The sequence below is a fragment of the Armigeres subalbatus genome, chromosome 3 (assembly GCF_024139115.2).
Source record: "Armigeres subalbatus isolate Guangzhou_Male chromosome 3, GZ_Asu_2, whole genome shotgun sequence".
Classification (NCBI taxonomy): domain Eukaryota; kingdom Metazoa; phylum Arthropoda; class Insecta; order Diptera; family Culicidae; genus Armigeres; species Armigeres subalbatus.
In genome coordinates, this window is record NC_085141.1 from 277,916,301 (window position 1) to 277,940,525 (window position 24,225).

Genomic DNA, 24,225 nt, shown 5'->3' on the forward strand with positions numbered 1-24,225 from the left:
AACAAGCGAATTTGATAGCGCGTCGGAGGGAGATGATGCAATAAATTTGAATGGATGTAATCACTATCAGCAACCAAGCTACCACACCAAACTCGATGCCACCGAAACAGTCCATTTTCGAAATTAACTCTTTCTTTCCATAAAATGCTGGTCCTGAGAAGAACCAATTTTCTTTTCCCAATGCGCATTTCCAATAACTAACTGCATCCAAACGCTTATCGGCACCTTGCGTTAAATTTGTCCGACCGCCACTCGATGATTTTTCGCAAAGCCTCCACCATTTGTAATAAATTTTCAGCATCGCCACTGGCGGAGCGGGATCGCAACAGTGTTATTTTTATTGTCAACCCTTTCTTTATATGAAATGCTGGTTCGTTGAGGTTGAATGATCTGCAGCAACACACAGAGGACCACCACCAATGCGATGGATTTCCGTTGAAAATGTTACCAGTGCCTCTGTGATGCCATGTCCGCTCCGCTGCGATCGCTTTGATGCGTCTGCTCTGCGTGAAATCTTATTCAAACTGAGGATAAGTTCCAAACCCGCAAGTGATTGATTTTTGATGTCTGTGCTAGTGATGCATGTACGTGATTGGTTGGTTTACCTATTTCTAAACTTTTTATCAAGTGACAATGATAAATAGTTTAAAATCAATATTTTCATATAAATACAAAGAAATGTTGACTCGTCCTTGATCGAATGGTGAAAAAAAAATGAAAATCCGTCGAGAAACGGTTGAGATATTAAAGTTTAAAGTCTATCATATTTTCGTGGCGGTCCCCGATTTTCGTAATCGTAAAGTGTATCCCAATATAGAAAAAGACAGACGTAGTCCCACGACAAAAAAAAAGTTATTCTCATCGTACTTGCTTAGGAGTTTCCAATTCATAAACAATAATGATGCCGGTCACGTGCTTACAATCAATTCATCCCTTAGTGCCTTCTTAACTCTTAAACAGTTCTTAACCATGTGCTTAGACTTGGTTTGAGGCCTAAGCGGAGGTGATGAAATCGGTCTTTAATACGAAAGAGGCGCTCAAAAAAGACTTCACAAGGGTCCTTGGAATCCACGCCGCCACGGCTTTGCCTCTTTGACAAAGTTCTACAGATCTGATTCATTTACACAAATAGGATAGAATAGTTGAAGATACACTTCGTTTTATGATAGATATTTCATACAAAATACTGGAGACGTTTTATAGAAGAAAACTCAATACGTATTTGTCGACTCAGAATGAGGTTATATCAAGACAAAATTTTCAAAACGACTTATCTGCTTTTGTAAACAAAGATTCAAACGACGATTTGACGAATCTGATAGCTCTCCCACGCAAACCAACACCACCAATAGGTAGATGAAGGCTTCCGCTACCTGTTGATGGTGTTAGTTTGCGTGGGAGAGCTATCAGATTCGTCAAATCGCCGTTTGAATCTTTGTTTACAAAAGCAGATAAGTCGTTTTGAAAATTTTGTCTTGATATAGCGTCTCAGGTAGCCTTACGAGCATAGCTAATTCGAGTCTGGTCTAGGATGTTTTCGGGTTGGAAACATTCTCGACACCCTGGGCATAGTGTGTGCATTGTACTTGCCACACAAGATACATATTCATGTAATGACGGGCATAGTTAAACTTTCAGTTAATAACTATAGAAGGGCTAATGAACTACTGAGTTGAAAAGCAGGCCAAGTTCCAGTTGAAATGTAGAATTAAAGAAGAAGAGGTATGCATTATTAAAAACAAAATGTGTAACTAAAAGTTTTGACAATAGATTTATTATTTAGTTCAGCGGCGCAGCCAAAATTTTTGATTATATAAAGTGTGGTTTACGTTTAAATTTGTTTCGAAATTCCGCGGAATTCCGTTAAATTTCGCTAGAAGCTTGTTTTTTCTAGCGAAATTTTTGAAGTTTTACGAAACGGAACGAAATCAAGAAATCAAATTTCGCCATGCTCAAATTCCGCGAAATTCCGCGGAATTTCGTTTCGAACCACCTAAAACGAAATTTTTCGAAATACCGCATATGCTTAAGTTCGTGGATCATAGTAGCCAAGAAATGCAACCTCGTTCAGTTTCGACTACAGTGTCAAGAACAAAATGCGTTTTCATTAAAAGTCATCCGACACTACAATTTAGATACGAGGAGAAAATTAGAAATTTTTAATCTGTTTGTGGTTTTCTATCAATATAGAGTAATAGAATTATTCTAAATGTGAGAATTAAATAAATCCTCGGTGAGTAAAAAATGAGTGGGATTCCGGATGGAGGTAGGTCTTTTTAGAAAAAAGGCGTGTCAGGAATTTCTGAATAACTACCTATTTGATTATCAACGACTGATTGTTGATTCTTATCGATTTTATTCAGCAATATGCATCTGTGGTGTACGTTGTCATTCAGTTAATGGCGTCATTGATCAGTACTGTGCGTCTCATTCGTTTAGCCGCACCAACATATGGCTATGTTTTCATTTGAAAAGAAAACTGAGTCACTTCGTTTTTTATTCAGTTTATTTATCTTCTGAAATCTTAACAAATAACATAGTTTCTTCAAAAACAGATCTCATTAAAAACTTTATATCTTGAAAAAATAAAAAAAAGGTGTTGCATTCGTTTAGCCGCACTGTTAAAAAAGCAAAATAATTGTCAATTTTTCATTCACTGTTATCCTTCAGTACTTGGTAGACCCTCCCTTGTTTTTGATGACTTCAAAGATACGCTTGGGCATTGAGGTAACAAGGTTGTGGATCGTTTGCTCTTCGATTTGCTCCCAGCACTCCTTTATGCATGCTTTCAGGTCCGTTACGGTATTGAACTGACGTCCATTAGCGTAAACCTTTGAAGCCATTATTTCCCGATGGTTCTCGATAGGATAACAGTCCGGACTGCAAGCAGGTCATTCCCGAACGGTGAGTTTCTTTGCCTCAAACCATGATTTTGATTGGCGAGATACGTGGATTGAGGCATTATCCTGCTGAAACACAACAGAATCATCCGGATAATCCTCCAAAAAAGGTATCAAAACGTCTTCCAGGAGCTCGCAGTAAGATATTGAGTTCATTCTCGTAGATATCCAGCAGATTGGAAGCTTAGAATAGCGAGAAAATGCACCCCATACCATTACCGTCCCTCCTCCAAAATTTCTCTTGGATCGGACGACCTCTTTATCCCTCAAATCGTGCCAGTAATGGCTGTAGCAATCAGGACCATCCAAGTTGAATTTTTTTTCATCAGAAAAAATCACATGGTTCCATTCATTAGTCCAGTGCATGTGGTTCTGGGCAAATTTCAACCGATTGGCTTTGTGCTGAAGTGTAAGTTTCGGTTTCGATTTGGGTTTTGTCCATTTTATGTGGGATGACGCATTCAGTACGCGACTAACGGTACTTTTGTGCACTGGGAGATCGAGCTTGGTGATGATCTGGCGGCAGCTCAAATGATTTTTTGATGCTTCGTGCCGAATTTGTCCTTTTTGCCTAAGTGACAATTTGGAATTCCCCTTGGTACGTGCCTTACGACCATATTTATCGGGATTTTTCAGATAATTCCGCACAACTTTCTCTGATCTGTTGATCTTTCGAGCAATTTCCCGATTAGATTGACCTGAATCAGCCAAAATCCGGATTTGACCCTTTTCGACCTCGTCCAATCGTTTTGCCTTTCCCATATCTGATGAAATCAAAATAAATGGCATGTTATACAAAAATAACAAAGATAACACTTACTTTAACTGTGATGTAATGAAAACTTTTACAATATATCAAACTTTAAAGAAAAATTTCGAAAAAAATTTGCTGCGTCTAAACGTTTGCAACGCCCCGGAAGCAGAAAACACGACAAACTGAAATGTACTGCCTACAGATAACAATATAAGCTGTCGGAAGGAGTTGGTTAACATATTTGAGGATCTCACAACTACATGCATACATAATTAGATTTCTTGCACTGAAACGAAAAGCAAACGTATATAATTTTGAAGTGCGGCTAAACGAATGCACCGCACTGTATATGTGTGCGATTTCCCCTACAGTGAGAATGTACTTTTCGAATAACTTGTAGGTTTCTTCTCTGGATGTTATGTCTGACTTGACTGTTGTTTAGGTTAGGTGTTGAGGGAGTTAATTGTTCATATTATATGGTGTTGTCCTTGATATTCTTCAGAATAGTGGTGAATTGGACAAATTGTTCAAAGTGATGTACACATTGAGGTGTTTTGTTTGTCTGATGAAATCATGAAGTTTCAAGTTGAAGTTTGAGATTGCATTGCCGTTTGCCAGAAGTAGATTAATTGCTTTATTGTGATTTTGTGTTGAAGAAAACCGTTTGCACAGTCTGCCTGCTTAAGTGGCTACTAAACACAGGTGGGGGCGCAGGTTTATTGCGTTTATCAGTCAGTAGAAGAAATTCACGAATCTAGCGTAATGGGGCCCTCCTTAGCCATGCGGTAAGACGCGCGGCTACAAAGCAAGACCATGCTGAGGGTGGCTGGGTTCAATTCCCGGTGCCGGTCTAGGCAATTTTCGGATTGGAAATTGTCTCGACTTCCCTGGGCATAAAAGTATCATCGTGCTAGCCTCATGATATACGAGTGCAAAAATGGTAACCTGGCTTAGAAACCTCGCAGTTAATAGCTGTGTAAGTGCTTAATGAACACTAAGCTGCGAGGCGGCTCTATCCCAGTGTGGGGATGTAATGCCAATAAGAAGAAGAAGAAGAAGAAGAAGAAGCGTAATGTAAATGAAATGCGAAATACTTTTTTATTCAATCAATCAGTAACAAATATCTCTCTACAAAACAATGTATTATTGCTGAATTATTGATTAATTTGCATCCAGGGCCAACACTTCCTCCCGTCATCCTACTCAATAACTTAAAAATGAAAGCCTGTGATACAGTTTCTGTTATATTTAACCCAAACATATTCTAAATATTTGAGCTTCTTGCAGTTTAGCAATGCCTAAATTGCAAACAACACCCAGTTGAATGGCGAAGGATAGAAAAGGATAATCAAATTATTCTTTTCGGCTCCGTCTTCTTCTTCTTCTTCAATGGCTCTACATTCCAACTGGAACTTGGCCTAGCTTTTCAACTTAGTATTCTATTAGCATTTCCTCAGTTATTAATTGAAAGCTTTTCTATGCCCGCCATTGCATGAGTATGTATCTTGTGTGGCAAGTACAATGGATACACTATGCCCAGGGTGTCCAACCCGAAAACATCCTAGACCGGACCGAGAATCGAACTCGCCATCTCCGGATTGGCAATCCTACGCCTTTGCTCGCAAGGCTACTGGAGACCCCTTTTCGGCTCCGTGTGACTTTTATTAAATTATTCGATTTCGGTTAAGAATGAAAGGGAATCCCAATCGGGAAATCAAAAATAACAGAAGGATCTAGGATTTCGTTCGAAAAGACCATATGTGAACCTACTTAAAATTTCATGAAATTAGTCGGACAGGGGGCTCCAGTTAGCCTTGCGAGCAAAAGCGTAGGATTGCCAATCCGTAGATGGCGAGTTTGATTCTAGCATGTTTTCGGGTGGGATACATTCTGGACTCCCTGGTCATAGTGTATTCATTGTACTTGCTGCACCAGATACATACTCATGCAATGGCGGGCATAGAAAGCTTTCAAATAATAGCTGAGGAAATGCTAATAGAATACAATGTTGGAAAGCAGGTCAAATTCCAGTTGGAATGTAAAACCATAATGGAGGAAGAAGAAGAGTAGTTGGACATTTCGTCGGTTTGTTGGAAGCTGAAACCAAATATGACATCAGAAACCTTCCTCTAACCTCACACTTGATTCAATTAAATATAATTTTGCAGTTGTTCAAGGAACAAATGAATAAAACAATATTTAAAAAGAAAATAAACGCATCAATACCATTCTGCAGCTTTAAAAGCTGCTACCACAAAAAACTAAATATTCATTGAATTGAGCCAAAATTGCAATCATTCATGCTTGAGTGTCACACAAAGCAAACCTATAATAATTTAACAACGCAATTAAAAGACTTCTCAACATTTCTTCCATAAGCACTAGTTCCAGCGAATCTAGCCAACACCAATACTCACATCCTGTGTACGCCGCCATCTACCAGTCGGATGCATGAGACTCCAGTTTTCCTCTCGCATGTATATTTCCTGTAATTTATGGAAAACTAGCGCAATAATTCAGGAACAAACGAAAAACTTTTCTCTCGAAACTGCAAACAGACCGGTCCCACCGACGACGGTAACAATAACACTAGTGGCTGGCGGGGCAATTGCAGTCCTGCCGCGATATGTAGTAGGGGCAGGTAACTCGGAAAGGATTTCCTCGAAATCAACGAATTCTGCGCGTGTCTCCTACTGCCACACCGCACCAGCCGGTCTCCGGTTAAATATGTGCTGTTTGTTCCCGCGTGTTACTACCAGCGACCAACGAACCGAACACCACTCGTTCCGGACAGGATGAAGAAAAAAGCTCGAGCAGAGGAAGTTTTATTTTCCGATTTTCCGAGTACCTACCTGGTATGTAGCAGTTTTCCACACATATTCAACTCGAAAGCCATTCAAGCGTACGGCTTTGAGGTGGATTTTTTTCCCACCCATACTGGGCGTACTGAGCAAGTATAAACATTCCTGAAGATGCTTCAAGTTCGCTACGAAGCTCGAGTGCTACTCGGTTTGTTCAGTCGTGTAATGATTTCAAGAACTGCTAGCAGAAGAAGAGCATCTTCAAGCGACTTTGCTTTCACCTTAGATCATACCTCAGGTCTTTAGTTAGCATTGCGAGGAAAGGTGTACGATAATTGTCAATCCGGAGATGAGGAGTTCACGGTTCTCTAGGCATTTATTGTGCTCGCCTCACAGAATAAATATTTATGCAATTACAGACATAGAAGAGCTTTAAAGCCGTTAATGTGGAAATGTTAATAGAATAATAAGTTGCTGTTGGACTGTAGAGCCAATTAATACGAGAAAGGCCGATCCTACCTCAATGATATCTGGTGATATTGATAGTTTCGTTTCTGTTTACTAACGATGTCCTAAAATGTGTAGCAGTCAACACATTCATAAGTCCAACTTGTAATTCTTTAAATTAGGGTATGCATGTTCCAATTAAAAATAGTACACAAGAATGTAAAAAAGAAAACTACATATAGAAAGCATTAAGAAATATGCTTTACACATGTACGTATCTACTTCTTACTTACCGTCGGGAACCATCTGCTAGACTGGTAAACACTCTCATAATTAAAGTAATTCAAAAACCGCTTGCTCCATAGCAATTCCAGTAAAAACCAATTAAAATGGCAATATAATTTTCAGGTTTTATGCCCCGCTGAAGAAAATTGGCGTGATCCTAATCCGATTTAATTTGGGTAGGTTATAGCTTTGCTTCTGACCCGTCCGTTGTCGAAATCTCTTTCACGCTCACATATCTGCGGAATACATCTATCTAGTGAAGTGTGCAGATTCAACAATTGTCGGCGGCATCAGTCCTAATTTTATCTGGTGGTGGCGTCATTATGTGTGTCACTTCTGCTAGTTTCGAATAGTAGACCGCCACAATGGTGATCAAACCGATGGCAGATTCTATCTCAACCCCTTCCAAGCAGCATGTGCAACAACTTTCAGATGGTTGCCTGCTTGATTATTTGTCTTAATCTATCAATTAATAAATACTTTTGAACGTATTGACTAATTTGAACCAAATTTGGGACATATATTCTTTATCATGAGAAGACAATTATAAAGGAGGTGGCGCACAATGGCGTTTTAACACTTGATAAATCAAGACCACCGGAGAATTTTTCAACCGAGATCCAAGCGAACTGGCCATTTGGCCAAAAAACCGTTTAGCCGAATAGGTCAAAAATGTCGTTTGGTCGAATAAGCCACATGAACGAAAATGCCACATGATCGAGTGGAGCATTTACTAAACGTTTGCTGAAAGAGTTATGGCAAATTGCCGTTTGGCCGAATAATTGTGAATGTAAAAAATGAGAAACGATAAATGATTGCGAAGTAAAAATGAGAAATAAGAAATTTGTAGTAAGAAATGAGAAGCGAGAAATATAAAATTAGAAGCCAATTGCCTCTTTCCGAAAAACAACTTTTTCGGCTAAATGACCAGTTGAGCAGAGCGACATTCTTTGTCAAATGATCTTTGGGCAGATGGGTTTCGGCCTTATGGTTTGTTTGGCCAAATGCCGTTTTCAGTTAAAAAAAAACATTCGGCCAAATGGCTTTCAGCCGAGTGCCATTCGACCAAACAGCCCTCCCTCAATGGAAAATAAACATAACGGACGTTAGTCATAAAATGCACAAATCATCGACAAACTAATCTCACGACTGCAATTTTCCCGAATATAACAGTTCCTACTCGCAGTCAAGAGTGATTCGAGAGCTTACTTACTTAGTGTATGTGGTACTTTCTTTTGTGATTGGCCATTTCAAACAAAGTTCTTTTGGGTAACATTTTCGATGATATATTATTTTTGAAAAACTGTTATTTTCATGCCTCGAGAAACTCGAGATCAAAATTCGGTTTGAATGCAAAACATTGGGTTTACGGAAATTCCGAAAAAAATGGCCCGATATGAAAATTTCTCTCCGAAAAAAACTTCCTTATTATAAATGCTAGTGTTGATGTACTTAAACACACACACAATCGTCAGGGATACTGCGACAGGTTGTACCATTAGCGAATGAGAAGCAAAAGATTGGTGAACTACTTCCACCTACTTCATTATTTGATCTGCCACCACGAAGCTTTCACATTTAGAAGCAAATCTCGGGTACTTATTCAAAAGGACGTATGTGATTTTGTAAACAAAGATTCAAGCGTCGATTTATCCAATCTGATAGCACTCCCACACAAACCATCACCACAAGTAGGGGAAGCCTTCGGCTACCTGTTAATGGTGTTGGTTTGCATGGGAGTGCCAACAGATTCGATAAATCAACGTTTGAATCTTAGTTTACAAAATCACATACGTTCTTTTGAATAAGTACCCGAGAAATATAGTAAAGCACATTAAGAACCAAGATTGTCGTAGAATTTTAAAGAAAGTTTGTTCCGCGTCAAAGATTTTCCGATAATGTAGCGTCGTGTGCAGGGATTGAATCTTAAAGAGAAAGAGTAAGTCTCTCACTTATCATCTCTGTATACATATACGATATGTAGCATACCGCGAGAAACTTTTTTCGCCAGCTGTCATGATAGAGAACTGATTCGGGATGCTATATCCCATGATAAATTTCTTTTAGAAAGCTCCAAATGCGGGGAACACTGGCTCTGATGATGCATTTCAACTTGTTCTACACACCTGTGCAGTAACCAACACGAAAGGAGCAAAAACAAAGCGAGAATCACCATTTTTCTGTGGGGGCTACCTATCCGATTCTGTTTTTTCGCACTTGTATACAAGTTTGATAAATTTGCTATCTTCTTCTTCTTCTTCTTCTTATTGGCATTACATCCCCACACTGGGACAGAGCCGCCTCGCAGCTTAGTCTTCATTAAGCACTTCCACAGTTAATAACTGCGAGGTTTCTAAGCCAGGTTACCATTTTTGCATTCGTATATCATGGAGACTAGCACGATAATACTTTTATGCCCAGGGATGTCGAGACAATTTCCAATCCGAAAATTGCCTAGACGGCACCGGGAATCGAACCCAGCCACCCTCAGCATGGTCTTGCTTTGTAGCCGCGCGGCTTACCGCACGGCTAAGGAGGGCCTTATCATGGCTTGTTATAATTCGGAACAGTTTTTGCCTCTCTTTTATCGTTGTTCGTTATCTATTGAGAGCGATTTCCGCAAACCCTGGTCGTGTGTGCTACATTTGTTGTTAGAGATATCCGAGCTGCATAATTTAGACGATTGCTGCCACCCAACATAATTTGGTGCCTTGACCAGGATATCATAGATTCCTGGATTTCGTTGGGGCCAACCGTCCTGTCGTTCTTCGCCAATCTGATTTGGAACATTATCACAGCGGTCGCCATAGTTCCCCTAATTGATGAACAATAGTCTGATTGTGGGGAAAAAAGGACTGTCACCATTACCACCATTACCAGAAGGGATTTTCATCCGTACATCAGACTCTGTATCATAGGAAATATGTTCGCGCAAAGATGACTTCAACCAACAGGTCGAGTTTTTAATTCTACCCTGGGTTACGTAAGCTATGCCCGAGAAGGATATTTCAGTAACCGATTAAAAAACCCCAAAGGATCTCTTTCTGGCTGATCCCAACATAAACAAACGTACGGAGAAAGATATGATAATTGGATTGCAACATTTTTTCTCTTGCTTCACATCAACGGCTCGTATAAAGCTAGCCAAGGATTTACCGGAACTGGTTGACATTTGGTTTGATTGTGGCAGGTTCTGGTGATCTTATTCCTTCATCTCCAGAGTCCACAGTTTGTAATTTGACTGCAATAAGTGTAACTCCGGGCTGCAAAATGGTGGGTTGACATCAAGGAAGGAGCGCCCAACAGAGCTCTGGTTCCCACAAGTCCCTATCTCACGCTTCCACGGGTCGTCCGATGACAAAAGACCGCCAGCTAAGGGTTGTGTACTTAGCTGGTAGTGCAGCCTGGGCACTGTTGTCCTTCTGACATCAGCTAGAGTGAGAAGGTACGCCTCGAGCGTCTGTTCACCAGGAGGTGCGGCTTAAACAGCGTCTGCCTGGTACCCAGCGGCTGATCAACGAAATGCTGTATCGCGTCAGCTATACCTAAGGTGGCAGCTCCATCATCGCGATGTAGGTAACGTGACCCCAGTAAGGTAGCTTACTGAAGCCGCTCAAATACCACGAAAGATGGAGATAGAAGAAAAACAGAACGTTATTTTTGGCAACTGACCCGGCAACGAAATAAGGACTATGATTGGAAACTCGGTACCTGGATTGTCAGGACTCTAAATGAACCTGGACGAGTGAGCCTTCTGGCTCGCCAACTGCAGAAGGTTGGAGTGAACGTGGCCGCTATTCAAGAAGTCCGATGGCCCAGATCCGGAGAACGTGAATTCCGAGCCGTGGACCCCACGACCAACACTGCATTCAAGTATAACATCTATCACAGTGGCGGTGAAAAAGCAGAGCATGGAGTTGGTTTCGTAGTGATGGGCAAGCAGATGAAGCGAGTGATGCGGTGGAAACTCATTAGCGAACGAATCTGTGTGTTGAGGATACGAGGCAAATTCTTCAATTACAGCCTAATCAACGCTTACGCACCGACAAACGATGAATCCGACGACGTGAAGGACACGTTTTATGAATGTGTTGATAAAGCCTATGGAGAGTGTCCAAAGCATGACGTGAAAATTGTTATCGGAGACGCTAACGCTCAGGTCGGTAGAAAGGACTTTTTCCGTCCCATAATCGGTAGGGAGAGCCTTCATTCCGCAACCAATGACAACGGCCTACGGCTAGTAAATTTTGCTGCTGCCAGAGGGATGGCCATCAGTAGCACCTACTTTGCACGAAAGAACATCCGAAAGCACACCTGGAGACACCCAAATGGTGAAACTTGCAACCAGATAGACCATGTTCTGGTAGATGGGCGCCATTTCTCGGATGTTATCGATGTGTGGACATTCAGAGGTCCGAACATTGACTCTGATCACTACCTCGTTGTCGATCACGGTTGTCAACTGTATCGAACGAAAGATCACAGCGAACGATGCGTTACAATATCCAGCGATTGTCGTCGGAAGGAGTATCGGCTGAGTAACGCCAGAAGCTCGACGAACGGAGAAGTGCAATCAACATTAGCGACAACATCAACGATCTATGGAGCGGTGAGTACAACAGCACGAGAAGTGGTAGGCACTGCACAGAGGCGACCCAGGACGGGTTGGTTCGATGTAGAGTGTCAGAGAGTGACAGACGAGAAGAACGTTGCCACACGCAAAAAAAGCGTTCATGAATTCGTGAACTAACAAGTTCACGGTGTATTTTTTCGTGAACAACAGTCACGGATTCGGGAATACAGTCACGTTTTCTGGAACGTTCTGGAAAACGTGACGAATGTTCCCGAATCCATGAATTAAATCACGGTGTATTTTTGCTGGTTCACGAATCCGGGAACGCATTTTTTTGCGTGCAGAAGCCGGATGTTGGTGTCGGGTACCCGATCGAAAAGAGATCGGTACAAGGAAGCAAGAGCAGCCGAAAAACGAACCCACCACAGGAAGAAAAAAGAGTACGAAAAACAAGTTATTAGTGAGGCGCAGGAAAAAAGGGAGCAGAACGATATGCGGAGGTTTTATGAGTCTGTCAATGGGGTTCGGAGAAAGACAGTGCCATCACCCGTCATGTGCAACAACCAACAAGGGAATTTGCTGACAGATAAAACTGAAGTGGCTGCCAGGTGGAAGCAACACTTCGAGACTTTGTTGAATGGAGGAAGTGACGGTGCATCGGTAAACAGTATAAATATTAGCGACGATGGACAAGCTGTGGTGTCACCTACACTAGATGAGGTTAAAAAAGCTGTTAAAGAGCTGAAAAACAATAAGGCTGCGGGGAAGGACCAGCTCCCGGCTGAATTTCTCAAACATGGCAGTGAGCAGCTTTGTGAAGTTCTGCACCATTCTGTATCCCGTATTCTGCATCCCGTATTCTGTTCAACAGATTGAGACCGCTTGAAGAGTCCTTCGTCGGTGAATACCAAGCAGGTTTTCGTGAGGGCCGATCAACGACGGATCAAATGCTTACCCTGAGACAAATCCTTGATAAATTCCGGGAGTACAACTTGCAGACACATCATCTGTTTATTGATTTCAAGGCGGCGTACGATTCAGTGAAACGGAATGAATTATGGCAAATTATGCTTGAACATGGTTTTCCGGCGAAACTGATACGGCTGATTCGTATAACGTTGGACGGATCGAAATCAAGTGTAAGTGTTGCGGATGAAATATCGACGTCATTTGTTACCTTAGATGGATTAAAGCAGGATGATGCACTCTCGAATCTACTGTTCAATATAGCGCTCGAGGGAGCGATTAGGAGAACTGGTGTGCAAAGAAGCGGTACCATTATCACAAAATCGCATATGCTCCTGGGATTTGCGGACGATATCGATATTATCGGAATTGATCGCCGTGCCGTGGAAGAGGCTTTTGTGCCTTTTAAGAGAGAGACAGCGAGGATTGGACTCACGATCAATACCAGCAAAACGAAGTATATGGTCGCTGGCAATCAACGTGAGTTCATTAGTGGTGGTGGTAGCAAAATTGTGCTGGATGGTGAAAAATTTGAAGTGGTAGAAGAATTTGTGTATCTTGGAACATTAGTGACGTGCGATAATGATGTTACCCGCGAGGTGAAAAGGCGTATTGCAGCTGCAAATAGGGCTTATTACGGACTTCGTAACCAGCTTAAGTCCCTTAAGTCTGCAAACGAAAACAAAACTCGCGCTGTATACTACTCTGATTCTTCCGGTGGCTTTATACGGCCATTAGACATGGATGTTAAAGGAGGCTGATCGGAGAGCTTTCGTAGTGTTTGAGCGTAAGGTGCTGCGGACAATATTCGGCGGTAAACAGGAGAACGGTATCTGGAGGCGTCACATGAATCACGAATTGTACCAGGTGTATAAAGGGCTGGATATTATTAAGCTTATACAACACGGCAGACTACGGTGGGCTGGTCACGTTGTTCGTATAGTAGAGAACCCGGAAGAGGCCGCAGGCTTCGTGGAAAGCCGCGTACACGATGGCTTTTGCAGTTGAAGAGGACCTGAGGGTGCTCAATGTTCAGGATGACTGGAAGCGATTGACCCAGTTTTTGTCTTTATTTTAAAACTTGATTTTTTTTGCTATGAATATAAATGAATTGTATAATATGTTCAATTCATTTGAAATTATTAAAGTAAAGAAAAAAATGTCAAGTTTCCAAAGACCAGCTTTATAGTAAACGTAACGTAACGTAACGTATTAGATTTTTTTAAATCAATCACGTAGAGATGTGAAAATTTATGTTGAATTCCATAAACTCGTATTGCATTATTTTCTGGTAAAACTCAAAATCTATTGATCATTTTGATACCGCTATTGGGGGTGACAAAGAATCAATTGGTGTTGAAAATAGGTCACTGTCAACAACTTAAAATGTTTTTAGTAGCAAGAAAACTAATTAACCATAAGAGTCGTTTTCCAACGATTTCGTTATCGACCTCTTGGCTGCCAGTAACAGCGATGACTCATTCTTAACTCATCGTCACCCTCTATGGCGGTATTTGAATCGATCTTCGTTTTTCATAGTTTTCAAATAAATATAAACGGCTAGATTTCATGAATTTCTAACATTCACAATTTATCAAATTCTACAAGGGCCCTTAGTTTTTATTGAAGATTTTTCAACATTTAAATATGTTACAAACAATAAACAAAACGGATAAGAAACTACTTTATACGTTTTCAATTTGCAAAATTAAATTACAAAATTTGTGTAATATTTTTTGCAATATAAAGTAGATATTTATAAAAATATTACATAATCATATTACATCCTTACATAAATCTCAATAATAATTACCCGCTATATGATATTTGATAGATTTGATTGACGACACCACCAACACCATCGAAAACATGTGTTGGCAGTCAAAAAGTTGCACCCAAACCGTTCGTATTTGCGGTGGCAAATGTTGCACCGCCGGTGTACACCGTTCGGAATAAACGAAAACGACATAAGTTCATGTTGCTTTTTGCATCCCTGAATTTAAAGAAACAAAGACGGCAACGATATCGTGAGTTTTCGCAGAGATGGAAATAATTGTGTACAGCAAGGGTTGAAACTAATTGGAATATGTAAGCGCATGGTGTATGGTGCAGCGCACCGGAAAGTGGTAACAGAATCAAACAAGTCCAGCAACCCATTTAACACCGGCCAAGGATCTCTAGGTAGATGCAAGGTATCATAGCGGTAGGGGTGTCAAAACAGTGGAGTACACCCTTGAGGAAATGAGAATGAGATTTCTCGTGCCCGTGGGGTGCAATGGAAACTGCGCTAAAACACACGAACCATATTAAACGTGCCTTCAGACAATTCACTTCACTCGTAGGTAGCGCTGTTGCAATTACTGCGCGAATCCATTTGACAGGATCTGGCCACTGCACTGTGATGGGTTCATATCCGTTACTGCTTTCCAAATGTCTGTGTGGAAATGACATCGCGAAATGGGTCGGACAGATACTCACGGTTGGATGAGCTTACTTTAAGTTTAATTACCAGAATTAGGTTCAGGGTGTAAAATATCTTACATTATATAGGCAGAATTACTCAATAGTTAAGTTCAATACACGGATTTTTCTAAATGTTAATTTGGAAAAAAAAAAATTCACGGACAATTCACGAAGCGTACTTTTTTTTAAATTTGATAGCTTTTTCCGTTTGCAATCTTAATTCCCGTAATTGGCTTAATAATCGATGACAACATTGTTATGATATCACTCGACCATGTTAGAACGACTTAAGAAAAACATTGATTTGGTGTAGCAGAGTTGACTCTACTAAAACAAGCTGTTTGGGGCCAAACACGGATCTGTAAATTACAATCAAGGGGTGAAATGAAATCCTATGACAAGAAAGACAGACACTGATCATTGTCTACAAATAATTTTCTATGCATAATTTATGCAAAGCCTTCCATATGCACTTTTCAAGCAGACATATTAATTTCGTTATCATTAAGTTGACCTTTTCAATAATGAAAATGTAGTGACTGATCGAACTGTTTTTGCATTACCATCCAAATACCATCATTTTGCTTCAATCCAATTCAATTCGATTTGCAAATACAATTCCACCGAATGCATTTGCCTTACCCATATCCAGTTTCACCATATGATGTGATGTGATTCACTTTTCAGTTCCATTGGGTTGCTTCCTTTGTCGATGCTGTTCCAGAACATACCATCGTGGGTACCGATATTGGATTTCCCACAGCAGAGGTAGGGGAATGTTTCATTTGTGGTAGAAAGTTCAGTTTTCCCCAGTTCTGCTTCGTTTTGCTTTTCATTAACCGTTTAACAACCACAGTAAGCTATTTGATCAGCTGAAGCATTTGTCTGTCTATCGGTTGGGTGAGCTTTGAACTGCATGGCATGCATATTCAGAAGTGCGATAGACCCTTTTGCTGATCAGCATTCCAGATGTTGTATTACTCCAATTATTATAAATTTATCGAAATCGGTAACAATGGTGGAACAATTTGAAAATGTCATAATAAACTCGATATTGCATACCTTTCTATGAATATAATATTTATTCAAATTCTTTACCCCCGTAGGGTTAAACCTCGAAAAGAAGACCCCGAAGCTCAAGTATGGTTTATGTATTTCTTCTGATCGGGAAAACTCCACTTCAGTTGAGAACGTTTTGATTACGAAAAGCGTTGCTTTGCAGAAGCTCTTTACGAAACAAGAAAAAAGGCGAAAAGTTTACTCTGCGTTTTTGGCCTGTGGGAAAACTTTCAATGTAGGGGCGGTGATGGTGGCGGAGGCGGCAGTTCTCGGCACAAGATGAGAGAAACTATCCCCTTCTTAGAGGAAAGTTAATCCAATAATTACATTTTGCGGTTTCTTTTTTGTGTAAGCTTGGCAAACTTGTTGAAGATGAGTTCAGTTTTTGTCGGGGGTTCGATGCAGAGGATTTTATCACAGAAGTGTGGCGATGGGTTCGAACAAGTGATGTTGTACTTTACTGGATGGAGTAGCGAAGAAGTATGCACAATTTGTAAATCGTTTAGTAAGTACTTGGAATGGTTAGGTAAATTGGATTGCAGAAAAGTGGAAGAGTATCGAGGATTACTTTTTTCGGTAGCAAAAAATAACACCTGTGAGCACTGAGTTGAGTCTTTTGGTAAATGAACAAAAGTTATAAGTTATCGTCAGGAACTTTTGCCATTGTTTTCAAATAAGATGAAAAATGCCATGCCTTAGATGATATGTAAAACTGCACATTTGAATAGAACATGTTTTGGCTTTTTCGCAAATTAAGTGCAACAAGCGTATTGCTCGCGTTCCAAATTCATTGTGGAATTGTTGTTTCCATATGTTTCTTTTCGAGAAACTAAGCTTTCGAGCTTTCCACCCATACAAAATTGTAGTGCTATTGAACATGATAAAAATTAAGAATTTATCCAGAATGATTATCTAAAAAAAGTTGAGTGTTATTTTGAATATTATAAAATAGTCGAACCAATGAAATAGTACTAACTCATCTTGTGAAAAGATGAAATCACCTTCAAAAAGGTTAAGAAATTTCTAAGAATTATGAGGATCGCTTTGTTAATATGTCCAAACCATTTCAACTCCCCCTACGCGAGAAACCGCATATCGAGCCTATAAATCATACCAAGCGGTCCGGAAATTTCTCTCCGGATATTTGCGATTATTGATAGGCCCGCTGGGGCGTGTTTACCTAACAAAACGTATGCAATCAATATCTGCCACCGCGAGCTTAACTAAAAAGAAACTTCTAGCAGTTTGAATCCACCTTCTCAGTTGCAAACCCCTTTTCAACCCGCGAATGGATAACATTTTTTCTGGGCTAGTGATAGAAAAAGTCACCCTGAATAATGGCTTTAACTCTCGATGTGACCAAGCTGAAATGGAGTTGGTTGATGGCAAGGGAAATTCTTCCCAACCCGCGCATGCAAATTTCCACTTGGCTTCCTTGAGAAAAGAAGCACCTGTCGCCATTTATCATACACACGTTTGGTACCATAGCCGTGCTCCCCAGGCAGAGGACACGGAACGTGTCATCCTCAAAAGGATTGTTCAACAGCGAACCAGGGCAACTACACTGAGGGGACCACGCCCGGTTTCCGCGCTTCCCCGCAGTAGTGGAAACAAGATTCCTGGAGTACCGTTTGCAGAGTGGCATTATCCGGTTTTTTTGCTTTGATCCACGCGGTTGAGTTCTTCACCATGCCGCCATGGTGCTGGCTGGTGGCAAAACTTGAGAAACGACGCCCAAGAAAACAAATTTTTGCATAAATACACATTTGTCGATGAAGAGGGAAAACGGTCGGAAAAACACGGATTCAAGCGACAAATGATATTTGTCGCGTAGTTCACGTGACTTGACAGGGGCACAAAAGATTCATGGATTCATGAATTCATGAAATTTGAGCATATTGGGCGGTGTTGGCGGAAAATAAATGGCACAACCCATTGATCACAGATAACACGTGTATGGTTGTGGGAAAATCCCAAAACCCGTAGAAATAACCTCACTCATAACTAGGAAATTGCGTTTGGTTTGGTTGAATAGCACTATCCGAAGTTATAAATTTTAAGTCTTACTTCTTTTCATCGTGCTTCGCAATCGTAAATATTTTGGGTTGATTCAATCTTTGGCTTCCCGTCACAGACTTCTTGCATAGGGGAGCCGTTCAAGTCTCATAAAACATATCATTACCTTGTGTGTCTGATAATAGCGTTTTCTAATCTGTAGTATTATGACCATTGTCAATTATACCTGAAAAGAGAAAAATAATTGAGTTTGATTAGCTTATGGCAAAAAAGTTTCATGGTATTGAACTAATACGTTTAGAAGTTTTGGAAAATTTGCTAGAAAAAATAAAAGAAAATTTCATGCTTTAGAGATGCTGCGATACTTAGAGTTAGAGGTATGCGCCGGTCCGAAAATCGTCGGCGGCGGCGTTTGTCAGAATTTTCAAAATAGCGCCACGCCAAATAGCGTCACGCCAAAAAAAGCGGAGGCGCCGGCGCGAATCGGCGTGGCAATTTTTTATTGCATTAATTTTTTTCAAGTTTTTTTTAGCATTTTTTTATGTTTTCAAGGCATTAACGAAACACTTTAGAATTTCATGGGAAAAGTCTGAGGAATTTCCTCACAAAACTCACTCACAGTTTTTGTATTCATTTGGAAATTATTTTCGAATTTTTCACGTGAACTACTTTGAAATTTCGAGAATTCTTTGGAATATTCAAGGGAAGATCCTTAGAACTCGCAAGGAAAATTATTAGTGTAAAAATCTTCTTATTTAACGAGAAATTTATCCAAATTTCTACAAGATGAAGTTTTGACGGAAAATTCTTCAGAGTTCCGAGAGCGAAAAACTGTTCTGATGTTCTATCGGAAATTTAATGGAATTTGTATTTTTTTTTCAAAATTTACGCGGAGAAAAATGTGTAAGAATTAACCGGATTCTGCAACAATAAGAACATTTATTGTTGACTAGTCGAACCTGCCCCATCTTTTTTTAAATTTTCATTTATTTGAAGGCTCAGGCACAAGGAGGCATAACAAAGCCATAACTTGGTTGAAATGTTTGTACAATTTCATGATTTGCTTCTTAATTTATATGTTAGCATTGGGGAGCCGAAAAACTCGCGGCTTGGTCGAGGTTTAGGATTACAAAAAAAAAATAATAGGAATAGGACCTATAACGTTGTTCTTGAGCAGCGTTGCTGTGCTGTTCTCACTGCTGACAGAGGACGAATTATAAAGATACAAACAAAGCGTTTTTGCCGAGCGCAGTGGGTGTGGGCGTGTCCTATCTTGTTGTTTTCTTCGTCCTAAATGTCAATCGTTTGGTCGCCGCCCTCTAGATCGATTACAGTTCGAGCTTGATGGTTTTCTTCAGAATCCATGAAAACGTAGCATTTTTACATTTGTTCTACTTTCCTAGCAAAATATTCTATTTTTTCATATACATAAACAAAGAAGAGCCCAAAATTATTCGATTGATGAGAAATTCTTGCAAATTGGTCCATGCGTTTGTAAGTTATATTATCTCTAAGGAAATGCAAACTCATTTCTATATATAGGAGATATGACCATAAATACGCGATAGTTCAACACGTATGATGAAACAACATACGCGTTAGTTCACTGGTTTATTTTACGGTTTGTTTCTTTAATTACACCAACAGACAAGACACATTCTAGTTGATTCAACTCTCGTATATAATTGCTTTAACCATGCTTTCAAGCTATCACTGTCAAATAATCAGGGATCGTAATGCTCACTCATTCTCACGAGCAGAGGATGCTCACTCACGCAGATTTTCACCGAGAAATCATTTTGCGGGAAAGAAAAAAAGGCCTTATGAGAGATAGCTATTTGTCCCTTACTGTTCGAGCTGTGAAAAGTTGATTTGCTTGTTTTCTCACATCTTTCATCTTTTTCGTGCCTTCACCAATGCAAACAAGAGTAGCCTTTTTGGAATAAATACAGGTATACCTCGATTATATGGACTTTTTCGATGCAAAAAAGTCCATATAATCGAATTTTCCATATAATCGAAGCAAATTTTTTTTCTCAAAATTTGTGTTACACGATGAAATAAGTCTTAAAAGTTGAAGGAAAATATCCATAAATTTCCTTACAGTCTAATCCGCATGTTTGGGCTCATTTTATGACAACTCAGTAGATTATGATTTTCTATAAGAACGTAACCTTTTTTTTTTAACTATTGTATTTATTTGGCAGGCTCAGGCGTGTATAACACTTAACGGAGCCGAGACTCTTAATGATATTTACAATCGATATCATCTTATTATCAACTGTTAGTAAGGGAAAGGGACAAAGACCAAGATACTCGTGGCGACTCAAGGTTAGATTGCGTAATTTGGTGATGGACGGGCTTGGGATTTAGGTTTGAGGTATTTCAGCTGCTCATCCGGGTATTTGGCGTAGCGTCGTGCTCGGGTTTTAGTTCTTCAGGGAGCATCTTCCGGATGGCCAGAGCTTCATGGTACACGAAACAATGAGACAGAGACAAGAAAAAAAAACTGAGAAAGAAAAAATTGAAGTATTAAACTTTGATGTCAGACGAGCAAAGAAAGGCATAGATGGCCTGCAAATACACCACATCGCGATCTCCCAAAACACCTCTTAGTTCCCGGAAGGGTTGTTTACCTCGGGCCACAAGGGTATCCAATAGTTGCTCATTTCCCGTGCAGTACCAAGCTACGTGATCGATGTCATCGTAACCGGCTCCACACCTACAAAGATTGCTATCGACCAGGTTAATTCTATAGAGATGTGCGTTTAGTGAATAGTGATTGGACATAAGCCTCGACATCGTGCGAATGAAGCCTCGGCTTAAGTCCTCACCTCTGAACCACGCTCGCGCAGAAACTTTAGGAACTATGGAAAATAGCCACCGTCCAAGTTGATTGTGTGACCAATTCATTTGCCAATTTTGGAGAGTACTCTGACGGACTAATGGGAAAAACTCGTTGTTCGAGATTTGTCTATCATAAACTTCACCTTCCTGTGCGCCCACCTTTGCTAGCGAGTCCGCCTTCTCATTGCCATAGATTAGGCAATGGGACGGGACCCATACAAAGGTAATCTTGAATGATCTTTCGACCAAATCACGCATCTGCTCTCTTATGTTTGTAAGAAAGTAAGATGCGTGCTTAACAGGTTTCATCGACCGGAGTGCCTCGATAGAACTAAGACTATCCGAGAAGATGAAATAATGGTCTACGGGCTGATCGGAAATTATCCCCAAAGCGAAGTTAATTGCTGCCAGCTCAGCAACATAAACCGAGCACGGTTCCTGAAGTTTTCGGAAGGTGGTTGAATTTTCATTGAAAACACCGAAGCCAGTGGATCCGTTAATGCGAGAACCATCAGTGAAATATCTGTTGTTGCAATTGACATGTCCATATTTTTCGGAAAAAATAGGGGGAATAGATATGTGTCGAAGGTGATCTGGTATTCCTTGAATAGCATGTTTCATGGACAGATCGTATACAATTGAGGAACTGTCGTTGGTGAAGTGAACTCGAGGGGGATTATAACACGGAAGACAAAGATCTGATGATATGTAGTTGAGATAAACTCTCAGGAATCTTGAACGACAAGTTAGTTCAAGCATATTATCGAAGTTATCTAGAACAAGTGTGTTACTTGTTCCACATTTGATGAGTATTCTAAGTGAGAGTTCCCAGAAACGGTACTTTAAAGGAGTGACTCCAGCAAGTACCTCCAGGCTCATGTTATGCGTTGAATGCATACAACCAAGGGCAATACGCAAACAACGATACTGAATTCGTTCCAATTTGATCAGGTGGCAATCAGCTGCTGAGAGGAAGCAGAAAGAGCCATACTCTAAAACAGAGAGAATAGTCGTTCTATAGAGTTTGATGAGGTCTTCCGGGTGAGCACCCCACCATGTTCCGGAGATAGAACGTAGAAAATGGATCCTTTTCCGGCATTTTTGTATCAAATACTCAAAATGGAGTTTCCAAGTACATTTAGAATCAAACACGACCCCAAGGTATTTAGAAGATAAAGATTGGTTGATGTCATCATTCAACAGCTTGAGTTTCAGTTGAGCAGGATACCGCTTCTTAGTAAACACAACCAACTGAGTTTTTTGCGGTGAAAACTCGATCCCCAAATGTCTGGCCCAAACAGTCAGATTATCTAGGGTACTTTGCAATGGTCCTTGCAAGACAGCTGCACATGGACCTCTTAGGGAGATCACGGCATCATCTGCAAGTTGTCTAAGCGTGCATTGTCCTTCCAAACAATTGTCAATATCTTTAACATAGAAATTGTAAAGCAAGGGACTTAAACATGAACCTTGGGGAAGGCCCATGTAGCTATTTCTGGAAGTTGTCAGAGTGCCGAGTGTGAAGTTCATATGTTTTACTGACAACAAATTGTACAAGAAATTATTCAAAATAACGGGTAAGCCACTACTGTGCAGATTTTCTGACAGTACTTCTATGGGAACAGAATCAAAAGCGCCCTTAATATCCAAGAAGACTGAAGCCAGTTGCTCCTTCCGCGCATAGGCCAGCTGTATATCTGAAGAGAGCAACGCTAGACAATCATTTGTTCCTTTACCTTTTCGAAAACCGAACTGAGTATTTGACAGTAATGCATTTTGCTCGACCCAATGGTCGATTCTTGAGAGGATCATTTTCTCCAATAATTTTCTCATGCATGATAGCATGGCAATCGGTCGGTATGAATTGTGATTAGACGCTGGTTTCCCAGGCTTTTGAATAGCTATTACTTTGACCTGTCGCCATTCTGGTGGCACAATGTTGTACTCCATGAAACAGTTGTACAAGTCAAGTAATCGTTTTTTGCGATATCTGGGAGGTTTTAAGAAGATTGAATTTGATGTTATCGCATCCCGGAGCAGAGTTGTTCGATGAAAGAAGAGACATAGATAGTTCCAGCATTGAGAATGGTCCACCCAAAGAACCGGGATCAGTGATTGATTCTCGAAATAGCGGTTCTGCTGGTACGGAGTCTGGACAGACTTTTTTTTTGCGAAGTTGAATATCCATCGATTGGAGTATTCTTCACTCTCGTTGGTGGAAATGCGGTTCCGCATGTTGCGGGCCGTTTTCCAAAGTGTTGTCATTGAGGTTTCTCGAGATAGTCCCTCGACAAAACGTCGCCAGTAGCTACGTTTTTTAGCCTTGAGAAGATTTTTGAGCTTTCTTTCAAGCCTCAAATACTCTTCAAAAAGCTCAGACCTTCCGTGTTTACGGAAAGCCTTGAAGGCATCAGATTTCTCAGAATACAACTTAGTACATTCATCATCCCATCCAGGAGTGGATGGCCTTCTTATGACAGATGTACTTGGAACGCATCGTTTCTGAGCTTCTAGTGCGCTTTTTTGAATCAACTCGGTGAGGAATCGATATTCATCCAGTGGTGGCAGAATATCAGTTGATTCAATACCAATTTATACCGCCGATGCAAATGTTTGCCAGTCAATGTTCCTCGTGAGGTCGAATGGAACCTGAACTGGTACTGATCGTTGATAGCCATTTTTGATTGTGGTGACTATCGGCATGTGGTCACTACCATGGGGATCTTGGATTACATTCCACGTACAATCTAATGATAGTGAATTTGAGCATAAAGACAGATCTATTCGACTTTCTTGACCTTGAGGTCCTATTCGAGTTACTTCACCTGTGTTCAAGATATTCAAGTTGAAATCGTCGCACAAATCATAGAAAATAGGCGCTCTGTTATCGTCTCTGGTTTCGCCCCATGCAATACCATGCGCATTCATATCGCCCAATATTAAAACTGGGGATGATAGAAGAGAGACTGCGCTCCAAAGGTGTCGACGACTAAGCGAGGTATTTGGAGGAATATAAACTGAAACTATGCAAAGATCTTTATTCTTTACATTTACTTGGCAAGCGACGATTTCCAAGCCATTTACAATTGGGATGGGAATTCTGTAAAAGGGGTG

At 40.5% G+C, this 24,225-nt stretch overlaps 1 protein-coding gene across 3 annotated transcripts in view; it reads right to left on the bottom strand.

The window, feature by feature from the left end:
* The window catches only part of LOC134224575 (kin of IRRE-like protein 1), a 763,295-nt gene that overhangs the window by 174,847 nt on the left and 564,223 nt on the right, over positions 1-24,225 (bottom strand). Inside the window, exon 2 of one of the 3 annotated variants that reach the window (XM_062703986.1) lies at positions 18,431-18,490. The exons of the other annotated variants lie outside the window; for them this stretch is intronic. The gene's annotated coding sequence lies outside the window, so the exon portion shown is untranslated. The remainder of the gene's footprint in view (positions 1-18,430; positions 18,491-24,225) is intronic. 3 annotated transcript variants of the gene reach the window in all.